Genomic DNA, 17,780 nt, shown 5'->3' with positions numbered 1-17,780 from the left:
ACTTATTATTTTTTAAAAAACCTTATAAATAGCTGCAGTGTGTTACTTAAAAAGTGTTGCGTTTTATTTAAAAGCCTAAAGTGTAAGCTACATTTAATGTTTCTTTAATACATCTAAGTAGTGTTGTTAGAAATGCATTAGTGTAGAAAGAGTAGTGTAGTAGAGTCTTAGCAAAAGTAAGCAACTTAGGTGTGTAAGCAACTCGCCTGTAAAGTACGTTAGTAATCTAGTAATTACCATTTACTAAAAATAGTATAAAAGTATAACATAAGTCTTAATTAGCTATTTAAAATTTATAGCACTTTTAACTTTATTTTTCTTATTTTACTTAGACTACTATATTTAGATAAACTTAGTAAACTAAGTAAAATAATTTAACTAAATAAACTAATCTAACTAAATAATTTAAATAATCTAAATAAAGTAAATAACTTAAGTAAACTAAGTAACTTAAATAATTAAATAACTTAAATAACCTAAATAACTTAAATCACTTAAATAACTTAAATATAAAAAATAACTAAAGTAAAAGAAATAACTAAAATAACATAGTCCACAAGCAAATGTTCAACACAAGCGAGTGTTCCGCCCCACCACTAAAACGCAGCCAACCTACTACTAACTGCAATGCATTAACAACTATATAATTAATTATCTTTAAAAGAGGCTAGAATTAACCTAGCTATTTAAGCTCTTAATAGAGACGCGTTTTTAACTAAGAGGCACGCTGCAGCACTTTATAATGTTAATTAAATGGCTCTCTGCTGACAACGCGCAGGGATGACTATGCGACGCGACTGTACAGCTAACAACAAGAAGCTTATAAAGCTAGAAGAGGAGGTAATTATTAAGTATATACTTAATCTAAATTCCTAAGGATTTGCGCCTACTCTAGGTGCTGTATAAGAGATAGCTAATAAGCTTCTTACTAAGCGCAGCGCTTTACTAGCAGGTATTAACTAGCTATCTAACTTTGTTGTGTGTACGCTAGCAGTTAAAACCTACCTTAGCTAACTGTATAATTACTAATAAGCAAAATGCAAAGATTTAGTAATTATAAGTAAGTAGTTTAAGCTTGTAGAGGCTACATAATTAAAGTATAGTATTATAAATTAGAACATGTATAATTTTAATAAGACAGGCTTTTAAATAAAGGTTATATTAAGCTACATAGTTGTTACAGGCACAGATAGACATAATTAGCTAAAGGCTATACAGCTAGGCAACTGTAAATAGGTGACAGTTATTACAGGCATTAACGCAGATAGGTAGGTAATACCTCTGTACACAATCTTTAAAGGCAAGCATCACCTATTTGCCTAGTATAAGAATAAGAATATACTAAAGGACTAGGCTATTAGTGTTAGCAATAACAGCTAGATAACTAATAAATATAGAATTACATAGCTAAAGCACTTTAATCTGCCTATAAAAAATTGCTTAGTAGGCTTATAGCAGCTGCTTATTTTTAATAGCTATAAGAGCTATTACTCTGTTAAATTCCTAGAGCTCTGTAAGCAGAGGCGTATTATAGCGCTCTATATGCCAGCACACGCGTCACATATTCTACAGCTGCTTAACGTTGGCTGCTTTTTGCTGTTAAAGCGCGCGTACAGTACTAAGATTAGCTAGTTAATCTGCTACTAGATTAACTATATTAACAAGCTAACCTTTCTACTAGCCTTTAAGGCAGCATTTAGTTGCTTAATTATAATAGATAATATCTGCGTAGGCTTTAAAGCTACAGGACTAGTCCTATTTAACCTAGAGCTGGTGCTCTTAAAGCTTAATATACAGCTACCTAATTAGCTAGCTGCTCTACTACTAAATACTACCTAAAAGGCTTAAACACCTAGTAATTTTTATAAAGTTAAGGCTTAGTTAACTCTACTATATAATTAGATTTAAAGGCATTAAAATTTTATTTTTTTTACTATGCTTAATCTAGTAAAGCAGCTAAGTAAGGGCGCTACTAAAATAGCTTATGTTGCTGTTCTATAGCGTAATTAAGCAGCTGCTCTAGAGAGGGCCTGTAAGGCAGCTACAAAGCGTAAGCAGCGTAAAAAAAAGTAAATTTAAAAAGAAAAAACTCTAATAGGTTATTAAAGCTTTAAGTTAAGTACTTAGAAGCTTACTAGTATAGCAGGAGGTAGCAAAATGCCCTAGGAGGAGTTAACTGCTAAAAGCAGCGCAGCGCATATACAGCGCTGCAAGCGCTGCAACAAGCCTAGGCATAACTCTTATACATGCAAGGATATTAAATAATTCTATAGTAGTTTATTTTATATAGTATATTTTTGCATTATTAAATTAATAGTCTTTAAAGTTAAATTTAGTAGTAGGGCAGAACACTTGCTTGTGTTGAACATTCGCTTGTGGACCATGTTAAAGAAAATAACTAAATAAATTATATAACTAAAATAAACTAAATAAATAAAATAAACTAAATAGTTTTTATTTATAGTTTTACTATATATAACTACTTGTAGTACTATTATAACTAGAGACGCTAGTAGTACTTTTATTTTCTAACTCTTCTAACTCTTCTTTATCTTCTAGATTTATTATTTGTTTTTGTTTTCCTTTAGAACTACTAGGTAAAGTATAATTATAATAAAGTTGCTTTTTACTATAAGAATAGAAATAGCAATTATAAAAATATCTACTTACTAAATATAGTATAAAAGATATATCTTTAATATTAATTTTTTTACTTAAACTAAAATTATAATATAATATAAATAAAGTTAGTAATATTAATCCGTAGAATAACTTTAGTAAAGTAAATATATATGTTAAATAGTATTATATAGCGTTATTATATATTATTATTATATATATTATAGTTGTTTAAATTATAGTAATTATTTGTCAAAGTTTTTTTTAGCTTATATAGTTTTTTTTAAATAAAAAAGCTATATATATTACTAGACACGTAAGAATTATTATATAATATTATAATAATTATTACTTTTACTACTTAAAATCTTTTTCTATAAAATATCTATTTATAGAAATAGTAATTACTACATACCTCTAGTAATAGTAATTACTATTACTAAAAAGTGGCAACCCTGCCTGCGCTGTTACAAAAAAAATACTTTAACTTATAAAGTTATAAACTGTTACACATGTTAAACAGCCTTTTTATATAAGTTGAGAGCATAGCTAGACTGTAAGGACTAAGGCAACTACAGATTCTACTACTTTTAGTAGAAAGCTGCGCAGTTAGACAACTATATACTATTTTATTACCTAGTAGAAGATTATAAATGTAAAGCCCTAGACTACTGTGTACAAAGACACTAACTTTATAAAAAAGAGAAAAGTAAATTTAACAACTTATAAGATATTAACTCTTATTTTATAAATAATAAAAAAGAAATATTTTACAACATAAAAGCACTAGTAGTAGTAAGCTAAAGAGTAGGATAAAGTCTAACTATAACTTTTATGTTTAAGGGATAAATAAGGTTAGCCTTTATTAATAGTAGATGCACCTTTATAGTAATAAACGCAGACTAGATAGATTAGCACAGCATCCTCTATTATATTAAAAGAACTCTATTTAAGGCAACCTTTACTAATGCCTTATTACTAGAATACAGCAAAGGATAGATTAACTTTAAAATATATAAAAAAATTTAGAAACACTAAATATAAAGGACTAAAAGTCTATAAGCATACTTTTATTAAAAGACAAGTATAACACTATTTTAGAATATAATTAGCTTAAAAAACATAACTTTGCTATTAATTAGAAAATAATAACTATTAAAACTACTAATAACTACGCACATATAACCTAGTTAGCATGCTATAATAACTTATACCTAGTCTATAAACAAGCTAAGCAGGGTAGTAGTTACTAATTAAAGAAATAGATACTCTAGAAATTCTCTTATTAAAAGCCTAAAGCTAGAGTAATATAAATAATAAACAAGAAATTAGAGGAAGTATTTTACAGAAAACTTAAAGTTAACCTAGACATTAAGTAAGCTAGTATTTACAAGATTTAAGAAGAACATAGTATCTCTACTAAGTATAAAAACTATAAAGACATGTTTAAAACACTAGAGAACCTAAAAAAGTTACCTCTACAGTTAGAGTTGCCACTTGTTAGTAATAGTAATTACTATTACTAGAAGCGCCTAGTAATTGCTATAGTAATTACTATTTTTCTAGTTATATAAAGTAAAGTTATCTAAGCCTAATTAATTAAAGGCAGTAAAGAACTCTAGTTATCTTAGTAAAAAAAATATAAAAGGCTGTAGTCTTTAATTAATATACTTATTTATAATCTCTATTTAGCTATTTGTTTTTTTATAATAAGTAGTAGAAAGCTTAACTTTTACACCTAAAATTTAACAGAATTTAGACTAGAAACTAGATATAAACTAAAGTCTCTAGTTAAAGATAATAGTTTTAGGTGTGTAGCTAAAATAGTACACCTATTAAATAAATAAAGCAGCTATTTTTTAGGTGTTAATTATTTTATAGTAGGGAATAAAAATAGCTTATTTAAACATGTAATTAATTATAACTATAATTTAGTTATAACTAAACTTGTCTTTAAAAAAATTCTTAAAGTTAATACATAGGTGCTGCATTAGTTAATTAGAGATTAAAAGAGAGTAAATAAACTCTAAAGTTTAGGCTTATTTTAGATAAGCTTTATAATAAAAAAAGTAATTCTGTACATATTATTTATAAGTAGCCTTTATATCCTTCTAGTAGTTCTTTTAGAACAGTAACTAATAGGTCTTCGTAGCGCTAGGGTGTGCTAAAGATACTTAATTATAGACTTCTTAGATAAGTTAGGTACACAGTAGAGAGTTTACTAGAACACATAAATAGTTAGCATAAAGTAGTAGTTTATTTTTTTATCTAATAATAGTAAAGTAAAAGTTTTTACTTTTATATAAAAAAGGTTTAATTTTTTTAAAGTAATATGTTAATTAATTTTAAAGAATCTAAAAACATAACCTAGTGTAGTCCTTTTATAATATTTAGTAAAGTTACTTAAGTTATTATTTAAGTAATATAGTACTAGGCTAATTCCTTATTAATTTAAAAGTAGAGTTAGTATAGTTTAAGTAAGACCTCTAACTAGTTATTAGTTTAAGCTACTTTTAATTTTTTTATGTCTTATTTATAACAGCTAAGAATATCTGCCCTAGTGTTATTCTTACTAGGGGTGTACTTAATTTAAAAGTAATACTAAGCTAACTTTTTAGCTTAATAGACCTAATAAGCATTTAGCACCTTAGTTATTATAAAATACTTTAATAACTAATAATTAGTATATACTAAAGTGCTTATTATTACTAATATAAGCTTAGCTTTTTATTATTTAAACATAGTAACAATTATAAATAGTTTCTTATTATGTATTTCCTAGTTTAGCTTTAAACTAGATAGGACCTTGCTATAGAATAAAATAGGGCACTAATTTCTATTAGCATGTTCCTAGAATAGAACTCCTACTACTACCTTATTAAAAGTGTTAGTTTTAATTTTAGTTTATAACATAAAATTAAAATAGTAAAGCATAGGTATACTTAGTAGCGCAAACTTTAGTTTTTTAAAAGCTATATTACACTTTAAAGTCTATATAAAAGAGATAGTACGACTTTAAAGTGTAATAATTAGTTTTACTATATAAAATTTTTTTAAATAAATTGTTAATAAAATCTAGTAAAGCCTAAAAAGAATTTTACACCTGTTATAGTAGTAGGCGCCTGTTACAATCCTTGCTTCGGGAAGCACTCGGGTCTGCTGATATTCCTAGGGGGGGAGTAGGACGGGTAGTAGGGGCCAATCCGGTAGGGTGTACAGTCCTACGTACAGGCTATTAGGCTAATGGAGAATGATTTAGAGTGACTAGATTATAGTTTGCCCTTTGTGCAGCAGTAGGGTAGCTAGGGTTAAACAGTCTTTGCGGACAGGGTTAGAGGTATATATAGTGTAAGATATACAAATAGTATTACAGCTCTTTAGAAAGCTGTATGCTACTTAGTCTATGTAAAGAATAAACTAAATGTTAAACACACCTTCTAAAAGTTATTTAATGTAGGGACTATATACATGTGCTAGGGATGCTAAGGGAGTAGACAGGAGTTTATAGGAGTCTGCTAAGAAGGCTCCTGTAGGCTCCCCTAAGCTCCCTTAAGCTCCCTAAACTTGCAGCCTACCCTCCTATTAGACAACGCATTCTTCTATAATCTTAGGCAGCTGCGCTATCTTCTTGTCCTCTAATTAGTTTGTAAGCAAGCCCTGTCCTAATCTAGCTAGATTATGGAGCACTGCGGGTGGAGTTACGTTAGTCTAACTATAGACTGTAACACGCTGCCCCTTCTCTCTAGCAGCGTCCTTGCCGCTCTGCTCACACAACTGTGTTAGTAAGGGTTTGTTTATAAAGTAAGCGTCTACTTACTAGAAGGCATCCCTAACATCTATTCTTCTTATGCTAAATAGCTTGTTAGTCCTGTTTATTTTACTATTTTTATGTTGCTTATTATTTTAATCTTTTTTACTAGATAAAGATAAGGCCCTATAGCGCTTACTAGTTTTTAAAGTTATTTTATGTGTTAACTTTATTCTTAGACAACTGCGTTAAGTGTGTAAAAAAACACAGTAAATGCAACACTTTTATTTCTAATGCTACATAGAATTATTTAGAGAAAGAAAGGGAGTTGCTTCTTTAGAAGGCCTCTATTATAAAGGCTTATAAGTGTGCCTTATTAGAGAAGTAGCTAGCTTATAAGCGCCTCTTACTAGAAGAGCAGTAGGCGCAGGACTAGAAGCAGCTTCGCCTGTGGGAGGAGATGCTAGGGGCAATAGATAAGGAGCGTTCTAGACAAGATTGTATCTAAAAATTACTAGATTTACTAGAGGCTTGCTGTGTAAAGTACTTAAAAAAAGATCTTTCCTCTTTAAACAAGATAAAAGCTTTAAAGGCTAAAGTAAAGGGCTATTTCTTTTCTTAACTGTTGTTAGCTAGGACTTATCTTTAAAAGCTACTACTATCTAGTAATAACATAGCTGTTTCTTTTAATATAGGTGCCTTATTACCTAGCTAGTTTCTTTTAGATAAGCTTAAAAGTACCTTTATACTAACAGCTATGTGTTCCTTAAGTTCTTAGCTAGTTTCTATATATTTTTACTAGTAAGCTATTCTTTTTATTTTACTAGAAACTTTTTTTAGTTTTTTTAATTACCTACTATATGTTTAACTTTATACTCTGTTTTTTTATTCTTTTATTTCTAGGTAGATAAGGGAATTTCTTTAAGTGCTTTTTCTAGCTTAGAAATATAGAACTATAAGTAGATTTTTATATGTAAGGGAAGCTTAAGCTTACAGTTATCTTATTAGGTCTATAAGACTTTATAAAGTTCTATTTTTTTTTCTACTAGCTTTCTAGAGGGTCTTAGTATCTTTAGGTTTTTAGTGTTAAGATACACATAATCCCCTAGGTAAATCTTTAGTTCTAGTTATTATAATTTATTTGCATACTTCTTTATTACCTTTCTACTAGACCTTACTTTTATAGCTAACTTTTTATAGATTTATTATAAGTCTATTAGCCTATCTACTAATTTTTATAAGTTTATAAGTTAATTTTCTTATAGCTTAAAGTAAAAGTTATACCTAAAGTTAGCCTTATATAGTGTTTCTTTTGTTGTAGCTAACTCTATATTGTTAATAGCTAGTTATGCTATTAGAAGCTACTCTGCCTAATTATCTTAAGTATAAAAAATATACTTTCTTAAGTATCTTTTTACTTCTGTGTTTGCTTTTTTAGTCTAACTATTTATTTACAGGTAGTAAGCTGTTAATAGCTTGTATACTATACTAAGGTGCCTTATTACTACTTTCTAAAAGCTGCTAGTAAATAATTTATTTTAGTTAGAGATAATAATTTTAAGGTATCTATATACTAATATTACATTTTATTTTAATTTATAAATAAATTCTTTAGTAGTTATTGTTTTTTTTAAGAGCTAAGTATAAAGATACTTAGTAGTTTTATCTAGGGCTACTATAATTATGTTGCACATCCTGTCTATTTCTAGTTCTTTAGACAGGGGTAATTTTATAATAAAATTTATTATAATTATTGTTTATAGTAGTTTTAGTGCTTTAATTAGTTAAAGGTATCTATAAGCCTTATGCCTCTGTAAGTTGTTTTTATTATAAGTATTACATTCTCTAAGCACCTCTATGCATAACTGCTTTACTTTTAGTATTTGCTGTAGTATAGTAGCCCTTAGCTTCCTCTAAAGAGTGCCTATTCCTAAGTAGCTAAACATTAGAGATTTATAATATTCTTAAATTAAGTTTTTTTATCCTTACTTACTAGCTGTAAGCATGTAGAATTCTTTTATAAGTTAAAGCCTATTATAGATCTACTTTTTATTAGTTTTCTTAAAGAGTGTAAACTTCTTAGTTTCTTTTTTTTCTTTATTAAAGTAGTCTAGTCTTTAGCTAAGGGCGTTAGCCTACTAGTTTTGTGCTCTAGGTATGTGTTTAATAATATAGTTAAACTGCGCAAGTTCTATTACTTATTTTATGTGCATTAGTAATAGTTTCTTTACTATTAAGAACATAACTAAGTTTATGTAGTTAGTTATAATATTAAATAGTTTTACTATTCTATGTAGTTCTGTAGACTAGACTTTTATTACATTAAGTATAGCTTTTAGTTCTTTATTAGGTATACTGTAGCTAGCTTTAGGTCTAGAGAACTTAGCAGAGTAGTACACAACTAGGTGCCACTTCCTGTCTTCCTGTTTTTAATATAGCGTGGCCCTACTAGCTCCTAGGGATGCGTCTGTGTAGATCTTAGTATCTAACTATAGGTTGTACATTCTTAGCACTAGCTTAGCTATTATAGCTTATTTTAGCGCTATAAATGCTTTATTTATTTGCAGGGTCTAGATAAACTTTACTATTACCTGCTTCTTAGTTATAGTGTTTGTTAATAGTATAGCAATTTTTAAATAATCTCTAATTATCTGCCTAATATAGCCTAATAGTCTTAGGAATTCTTTTACTTTTTTAACTATTATAAGTTTTAGCTACTTAAGTACCTTTTATACTTTAGCTAAGTTAATTTTTATCTTTTTTTTATTAATTATAAATTCTAAGTATTCTGTTTTGCTAACATAGAATTTACACTTAGAGAGCTGCAGGTAGAGTCTGTACTTTCTAAGCTGCTCTAAGACTTTTTATACTTTCTGTACATAGTCTTCTAGAGTATTTTTTAAGTAGATAAGGACATTATTTAAGTATACTAGAGTAAAGACATCTAGATAAGGGTTAAAAGCTATATTAATAATTTACTAGAATGTTGCTAGAGTGTTTATTAGGCTAAATAGCATTACTAGTAATTTATAAAGTCTCTATAAAGTTCTAAACACTGTAAGCTACTTATCTTTTTTTTATATCCTTATTTTATTAAATCTGTCTTATATGTTAAACTTTATAAAGTATTAGGTTCCTTTTAATTAGTTTATAATATCTTATATAATTAGTAGAGGGAACTAGTCTTAAATTATGTTATTATTTAGAGTTCTATAGTCTTAATAGACTTAGATTTTTTCTTTTTTCTTTTTTACAAAGACTATAGCTAAAGCTATAGGGCTGTAGCTTTCTTAAATATAGCCTTTTACTAACATTTTATTAACATACTCTTATAAGGCCTCCTTCTGTACCCTTATTAGGGGGCAGAGCTTATGCGTTTTTAGGTTATAGTCTTTTATTAGGTTAATAGCATAATCCTAAGGCTAGTGTAGTAGTAGTTCTCTAGGGTTCTTTAGTGTCTTAAACATATCTTTATAGTCTTTGTACTTAGGCAGGATGCAACCTTTTTTTTAGATTTATATAACACTAATCTATTTTACATTTTTATTTTTTTTTAATTTTTTTATAGGGTACTTTTTTAAGTTCTTTTTTTATTATTCTTATTACTTAGGCTTTTAGCTTTTAGTAAAGGAACTTCTAGAGTTTTCTTTTCTTAGGGTAGTAACTACTACCCTACTTTACTTATTTGTAGACTAGGCATCTATTATTATAGCATGCTAACTAGGTTATATGTGCGTAGTTGTTAGGAGTTTCTATAGTTATAGTTCTCTAGTTAATTACAAGGTTATGTGTTTTAAGCTAATTATAGCCTAAAATTACATTATATTTGCCTTCTAGCTTAAGTATGTTTATAGACTTCTAGTTTTTTATATTTAGAGTTTTAAAGTTTTTCTTATAGGTTTCTAAGTTAATCTATCCTTTACTATATTTAATTAATAATGTGTTAGTAAGGGTTACCTTAAATAGGTTTTTCTTTATGTAGAAAGGTATACTTTATTTATCTACCTAGTCTTTATCTATAGCAGTAAAGGTGCATCTGCTGTCTACTAAGGCTAGCCTAGGCTGTTCTTTGTACATAAAGGTGGTTATTAGGCTATGTCCTACCCCTTATTCTACTATAATTACTGCTAATATGTTATGTTTAACTTCTTTATTAGAAAGGGGATAGAAGTTAATGTTTTATAAGTTATTATTAAATTTATTTTTTCTTTTTTTATAGATTTAATGTTTTTAATTATAGTAGTTAGCTACCTTACATTTATAATCTTTAACTAGATAATATAAAGTTAGGTAGTCTTTTTTTTTTACTACCTTTTACTAAAAGTAGTAGAACTTGTAATTTTTTTATTTATTACACTTTATTTACTCTTTTTATTTGTAAGAAGGGGCTGTCTAGTAAGTGTAACAATTTATAGTTTTGTAGGCTAAGGCTGTTCCTTGCTATAGGCAACTGTTGTAGTTCTTTTCCTATGTAGGCTACTATCCTGCTTAATGTTTGTTGTCCTAGTGTTTAACATAGTATTGTCACATGCACTAGTACTAGGGGTACAGACACTTATTAGGTCTATGTAATGTGTTAAGGGGACTTTTTTAAGTCTACTAAGGGTATTCTTTTATTTGTACTAGCTGTACAGGGTGCTCTTTCTATTAGCAACTGTTTGTGCTATAGGTGCTGCTTCTGCAGAGGACACATTGTCTGTAATTCTGTTGTATTGCAAGAGCTTTTCTAGAGATTACTAGGCTTAAAAGCAGTGTTTTAGGTTTTTTAGGCGCTAGTTAGGGTACTTTAAACTTAGTAGGTTTACCTAGCTATTCTAGCTTCTAATTTTTAATTTTAGTAAAAAATTACTATTACTTTTCTTTATTTATAATGTTATATTTAACTTTAGCTATTTTTTATATAATGTTAAATGTTAAGTAGTTGTTGCTAATGTTTATTTAGTAAAGTAAGACTATATAGTTGCTTAGGTAGTTGCGCTATAACCTGCACTTCTAGCACCTGCATCTCTAAAACTGTTAGGAAAGCTCTCTTACTAAAGTGCTAGAGGTTTAGTCTTAGAGAGAAAACTGTTTTTTTTTAGATATTTATAATATATCCTTAGATCTAAGTCTTTTCTTTATATTTTTTAAGAATTATAAGGTCCTGTAACACTATGTTAAGGCTACTAAAATTTTAGATAACTACCTTCTAATATAGTTTAGAATAGTTGTTTAAAAAGTAGTTTTTTTTACATTACTAGTAGAGTTTATTATTTAGTCTTTCTTATATTTTCTTATCTATAAAGCTATATTTAGCATTAATAGCTTTTATTATTGCAGTAGTATTTTTATTCTCTCTTTTCTAAAAGTTTAAGTAGTTTTAGCAGAAATATCCTACTTTTTTATAGTTTAGGCAGGCCTTGTTCTTTAGCTACTTTTATTATTTCTTTATTAAAAGCAGCTTATTACGTCTTAGAACTTAGCTCTTCTTAAAAGGGGGGCTTTATGTATACTTTATATAACTAAGGTCTATTAGTTTTTTATTATATTATAAAAGCTTTTTTTTCTTTAGAATAAACTTTAGTCTCTAAGAGGTTCTTTTTTATTTTTTTTCTTTTTTATGCTTCTTATAATAGTTGTTATAGGTTATTGCTTACATAATAAAGTTTTTAAAAGTAGTTAGTTTTTTGCTATGTATAAATTTATTCTTTACTATTTTGCTTAGTCTATTATAGAACATACAGCAGAGAGCCTTCTAGTCTATCTATTCACAGATAGCTAGCTGTTCTCTAAAACATGCTGCATAGTTTTAGACTAGGCTAGTTTCTTATTTTATAGTATTTAATTTATTAGCTATAATTTTTTTTATTAAGAGTTTTATAAATAGCTGTTAAAGCTTCTTTAAAGTTTTTAATGTTACTAAATATTTCTTTTATTTTAGAGGTAAGTGCTTTACTATTTACTCTAAAGTTTATCTAATTATCTGTGTAGAGTTAGAACTAGATTGTAAGGGGGCCTTTTAAGTATAGTCTTATCTAGGATATTATTTCTGCATTAGTCTAAAATGCTTCTTTATTATATTGCATATAAAAGTAGCATTTTATAAAGAATAGTTAGAGGTCCTTTAGTAATCTTTTAAAAGGCTTTAAAAAGGCTAGTTTTAAAGCTTTCTTAGCTATAATGCTTATTTTTTTAAATAAAATGTTTTAGATTTTTACTAGCTCTACTTATAGTTTATGTATTTAATAGGCTTAATTAGTTATTTCCTAAGAGCTTAAAAGTTTAAGAAAGCTTTGTAAGTTTATAGTTTTTTAGTAAAGGTTAGCTATTTTTTTTTAAGTTTTAATAACTTACTAACTTTATTACTAATCTGCTAGAGTTTTTTAATATTGTTCTAGATTAAGTTAATTTATTCTGCTAGAATAGCTTTACTTTAGGTAGGAACTTTTATAGATCCTAATAGCGCTGCATAGGCTATGTTAGAATCTAAGTTATGTTAAGAGGTTACTATACTTTTTAAAAAGGTAGTGTTTAATGTTATAATCCTTGCTTTAGAAAGCACTTAGGTCTGCTAATATTCCTAAGAGGGGAGTAAGACAGGTAGTAGAGGCTAATCTAGTAGGGTGTACAGTCCTACGTACAGGCTATTAGGCTAATAAAGAATAATTTAGAGTAACTAGATTATAGTTTACTCTTTATGCAGCAGTAGAGTAGCTAGAGTTAAACAGTCTTTGCAGACAAAGTTAGAGGTATATATAGTGTAAGATATATAAATAGTATTACAGCTTTTTAAAAAGCTATATGCTACTTAGTCTATGTAAAGAATAAACTAAATGTTAAACACACCTCTTAAAGGTTGTTTAATGTGGAGACTATATACATGTGCTAGGGATGCTAAGGGAGTAGACAGGAGTTTATAGGAGTCTGCTAAGGAGGCTCCTGCGGGCTCCCCTAAGCTCCCTTAAGCTCCCTAAACTCGCGGCCTGCCCTCCTATTAGACAACGTATCCTTCTATAATCTCGGGCAGCCGCGCTATCTCCTTGTCCTCCGATTGGTCTGTAAGCGAGCCCTGTCCCAATCCAGCTAGATTGTGGAGCACCGCGGGTGGAGTTACGTTGGTCCAACCATAGACCGTAACAGCGCCTACTAGTTGCGTAGCACCTCTACTTTCTATAAGTTAACCTTTAGTCCTTTATTTAAAAGTATATAGCTAAGATACTTTATTTAAGTAACATAAGATCTACTTTCTTAATTTCTACTTATAATTCTGCTTACTAGAGCCTCTTTAAAACCTTTTTAATATAAAGAATATAAGTTGCCTTATTTTTAAAGTAGATAAAGATGTTATTTAAGTAGGCAATGCAAAAATTATTTAAGTAGTTAATTAATATGTTATTTATATAGCGCTAGTAAGTTACTAGGCTATTACATAATTTAAAAAGTAAGACTTTACATTTATATATTCTATATTATGTCTAAAAGGTAGTACACTTTTTAAAGCTTAGGTCTATCCTAATCTTATTAAAAGCTATATAAATATTAAACTTTATAAAAATAGATGCTTTTATAGGTCTTAACAGGAGTTTGTCTATGCATAGTATTAAATACACATTTTTGCAGGTAATAGTGTTAAGTTTGCAGTAATTAACATAGATACATAAGTTGCTATTTAGTTTCTGTATATAAAAAATAAAAGATGTAAAAAGGCTCTAACTCTACTTAATAAAGCTATATTTTAAATTATTTATAATATACTTCTTTATTACCTCTAGTTCCCTAACATTCTGTTTATATAAGGGGCTATAACTATTAGAGAGAGGTTCTGTAAGAATAATCTTATAGTTGTATAAGTAATGTGCTAGTAATTAGTAAGCTGCAGTGTAGCTAAATACATCTTAGTACTAATAGTATTTAGATAGTAATTAAAGGTTTACTAATACTTTAGTTTTATATTTATTATTTAATAGTAAAGCTTACTTATTTTTAATTAAACACTTAATTTTATAAATAAAAGTTAAAAAGAACTTATTTTTTTTATGTTAAAATAAAAAGCATTTACTAAAATAAAAGTAATAGTAAAAGAATAGATGTTTTTTAGACCTGTTCTAGACATCTTAACAGATGAGTAGATTAACAATTTAAGTGTCTTTAGACTATAAGTAATAGAAGAGTAGTATAATTTTAGTAGCCTTAGTAAACCCTTGATGCAGTTAATTATTAGGCTGTATAACTACTAAATGTAGTTCTTTTTCTATAGTGCGTTATGTTGTCTACTATCTAACTCTACTTCTTTATTACATGTAGGCTAGTTTAATTGCATAAGTAAAAGCAGTAAAGGTTTATTAGTAGTAAGATACTTATTAGGCTATATAATCTAATTTTTTTTATATCTAGTTAAAGTTTAAAATAATATAACGTACCTAACAGGTTAGCTGGCCACACAGGTTAGCTGGCCACTTTTGCTAAGCCCCTACTAAACTCTACCTATCTACATAATGCCTTAACAACAACACTAGATTAAATCTTCTAAAGAATGTTAGATATAGCTTGCTCTTTAGGCTTTTAAATAAGACTTAAAACTTTTCTTACAACGCGCTGCAGCTATCTATAATGTCTTTTACACAACACTAAGCAATTAACGCGCTAGACAGCCTTTACAAGCAGAATGCTAGCCTAAATTAAGGAATCTAACTAAGCTTAAAAAAAAGGTAGTTGTTAAGTACATACTTAAGCTTATTACACGCAGATTTCCCTCTAGGCTTGTAGCTATAGCTAATATAGCTAATTCCTTACCTGTAGAGCGCAATCTAGGCTAGGTTAGCTTAAACTAGCCTAGTATGTAGGTTAAGCACTGCTCTAAGTTTACAATAAAGTTTAATTATAAGTATAATTATAAGAGAGCGCTTTATAAGGATCTAGAGGTTATCTAAGGCTAGTTTTGCCTAGTAGCTAACATAAAAGCTAAGTACAGTATCTAGGATAAAGACACATATAACTTTAACAAGTTAAGCTTTATAATAGGCTAGATATTAACTAAAGCAGTTGTTATAGCTTTAGAGAGACAAGGACAGCTAAAGGCAATATAGTAAAATAATAAAAAGTAAATAATAGTTATTTAAAGCATTAACATAATAAGGTAGGCTATAAGATTACAAAGCTTTAAGCAGTAAATAAGGCTGCTATATAACATAAATTACATAAAAGGAAGCAGATTTAGGTAAAAAGAACCTTAATAGTTAAGAATAGAGCTTGTCTAACTGCTCTAAAGGAGTTTAGAGCGTGTAGTAATAGAAAAAAGCTAAAGACGCAAGTGCGCACTAAAAAAAGTAAGCTAAGTTAAAGGCAATATAGGCAGTATAATTAGACTAGGCATAACTTGCGTATGTGTAAGTAAGTAGTAGAAGTAGACTCTAAATAATATCTTATGTTATATTACTTTATATAGGGCTAAAGTAGGCTGTTTTGCAAGAGAATAGAGTAGTTTTAGTAGGGGCTTAGCAAATGTAGCCAGCTAACCTATGTGGCTAGCTAACCTGTTAGGTACGTTAACTATTTAATGCTAATAATATAATCTTATAAGCTAAGGTCTATAATTATAAAGGGGTAGTTTTAGATGCTTCTACTATTAATTTACATATACAAGTAGATATACTAGTAGACAGGAACTTAGATTTAGTCTTACAAGCCCTTAACTATAACTTTAAAAAGTAAATGTTAGATAAGAATATAAAGGCATTAAAATAAAAACTTAGTAGTTATTAAGTTAATAAATAAGAAACTATATGCGCTAGTATTAACTAAAAGATTTAATTAAACTCTAATGCCTTTTAAGCATAAAATAGTAAGGACTTAAAAATAGTTTTTTTTAAATAAGTATAATAAGCTAATATATGCTAAGTTATACTTATTTAAGCCTAAAATAAAAAGTTTTTTTAGGCTTTTTTATTTTTTATTTAAAAAAAGTCTAGCTTATAATTATTTATAATTATAAACTTTTCTTTAAATTTCTATTACTTTACTATAATTTTTAATTTTAACACTTAGTTTTTTTATTAGCTTAAGAATAAAAAGCTATACTAAGCTAGTAGTTAATTTTTAAGTAGAAGTAGATGTTTAACTAAAACTAACTAGTAAAGATTAAACTATAGTTAAAAATAAAAGTATCTAGTAGTTCTATCTTTATAAAGAATTACTTTTTTTAGAAAGGTAGCTAGTTTTCTTACTATAATAGTCTTAGTAATAAGAAGGTGTCGCGTATACTGAGAGCCTTGGCTGGGGCTCAGAGCCTGGGACTGGGGCTCAGAGCCTGGGACGCAGCTCGGGATCTAGAGATATTATGTTCCGAAGCTCAGTGTATATAAGGAGAGCCCTTAGCTCTCTTAGATAGCAGAGTCACTTTATCTAATCTTCTAAACAGCTACTGCTAGGCTATTTTATTCTCTACAGTTATAGGCCTAGCGCTTTAAGAACCTAAGATAATTTTTTATATATAACTATAGCGCTAGCAAAAGCTGTTTAGAAGCCTTATTTCTTATTCTTATTAATTCTTATTACCTTTAAAGCCTATATTATAGCTAATTAAGATGCTCCTCTCCTAACAGGAGCATACTAGCTTAAGGACCACGTGAGCTAGCCTCTCTAGTTTATCCAGCTCTAGTTCCATGCTCTTAGCAAAAACCTATAGGACATAATTAATCTAGATAGACTAGACGCTCTAAATCCTATAGACAGCGCTCTAGAAATGCCTACACTTAAAGCAATTACTACTAAGAACTCTCTAGAAAAGGCTAACATATAGTACTAGACTAATATTACTAAGTACTAAGCTTAATTAAGCAACTAGGCTTTCTGCGTAACGCGTTTTTAGACAATCTAGAACTAGGTTAATGCAACTGTCGCACTAGAGCTCCTTAGACCTATAATAATGCAGCTTATATTAGAGAACTAATCTACTTTATAAGCACTTATACAAGCCTTAAAACAAGAGCTAGCACTAATAAACGCAAGCACAAAGAATCTTATATAAGTAAAGTATAAAGCTTACCTTACTAAGGCAAAGCATAGCACTATAACTTTAAAAGCTTAGTACTAGCAGTAGCACTTTCTATACACTAAGGTAAGAACTTATAAGATTCTTAACATAGAAGGCTAGCTAGCTGCATAAGACTTTCTAGACGCCCTAGCTCTAAAGCTTGCACTAGACTAGGCGCGCTCCAGGGTTGCCGTTTACTATAGTAATAGTAATTACTATTACTATAGTAATTACTATGCAACCTTTTAGCTCTAGTAATAGTAATTACTATTACTATAGTAATTACTATAGTAATCTAGTAATTACTATTTACTAAAAATAGTATAAAAGTATAACATAAGTCTTAATTAGCTATTTAAAATTTATAGCACTTTTAACTTTATTTTTCTTATTTTACTTAGA

This window comes from Lindgomyces ingoldianus (assembly GCF_010093535.1).
Source record: "Lindgomyces ingoldianus strain ATCC 200398 unplaced genomic scaffold BDR25scaffold_26, whole genome shotgun sequence".
Classification (NCBI taxonomy): Eukaryota; Fungi; Ascomycota; class Dothideomycetes; order Pleosporales; family Lindgomycetaceae; genus Lindgomyces; species Lindgomyces ingoldianus.
Note: the sequence above shows the minus strand (reverse complement) of the source record.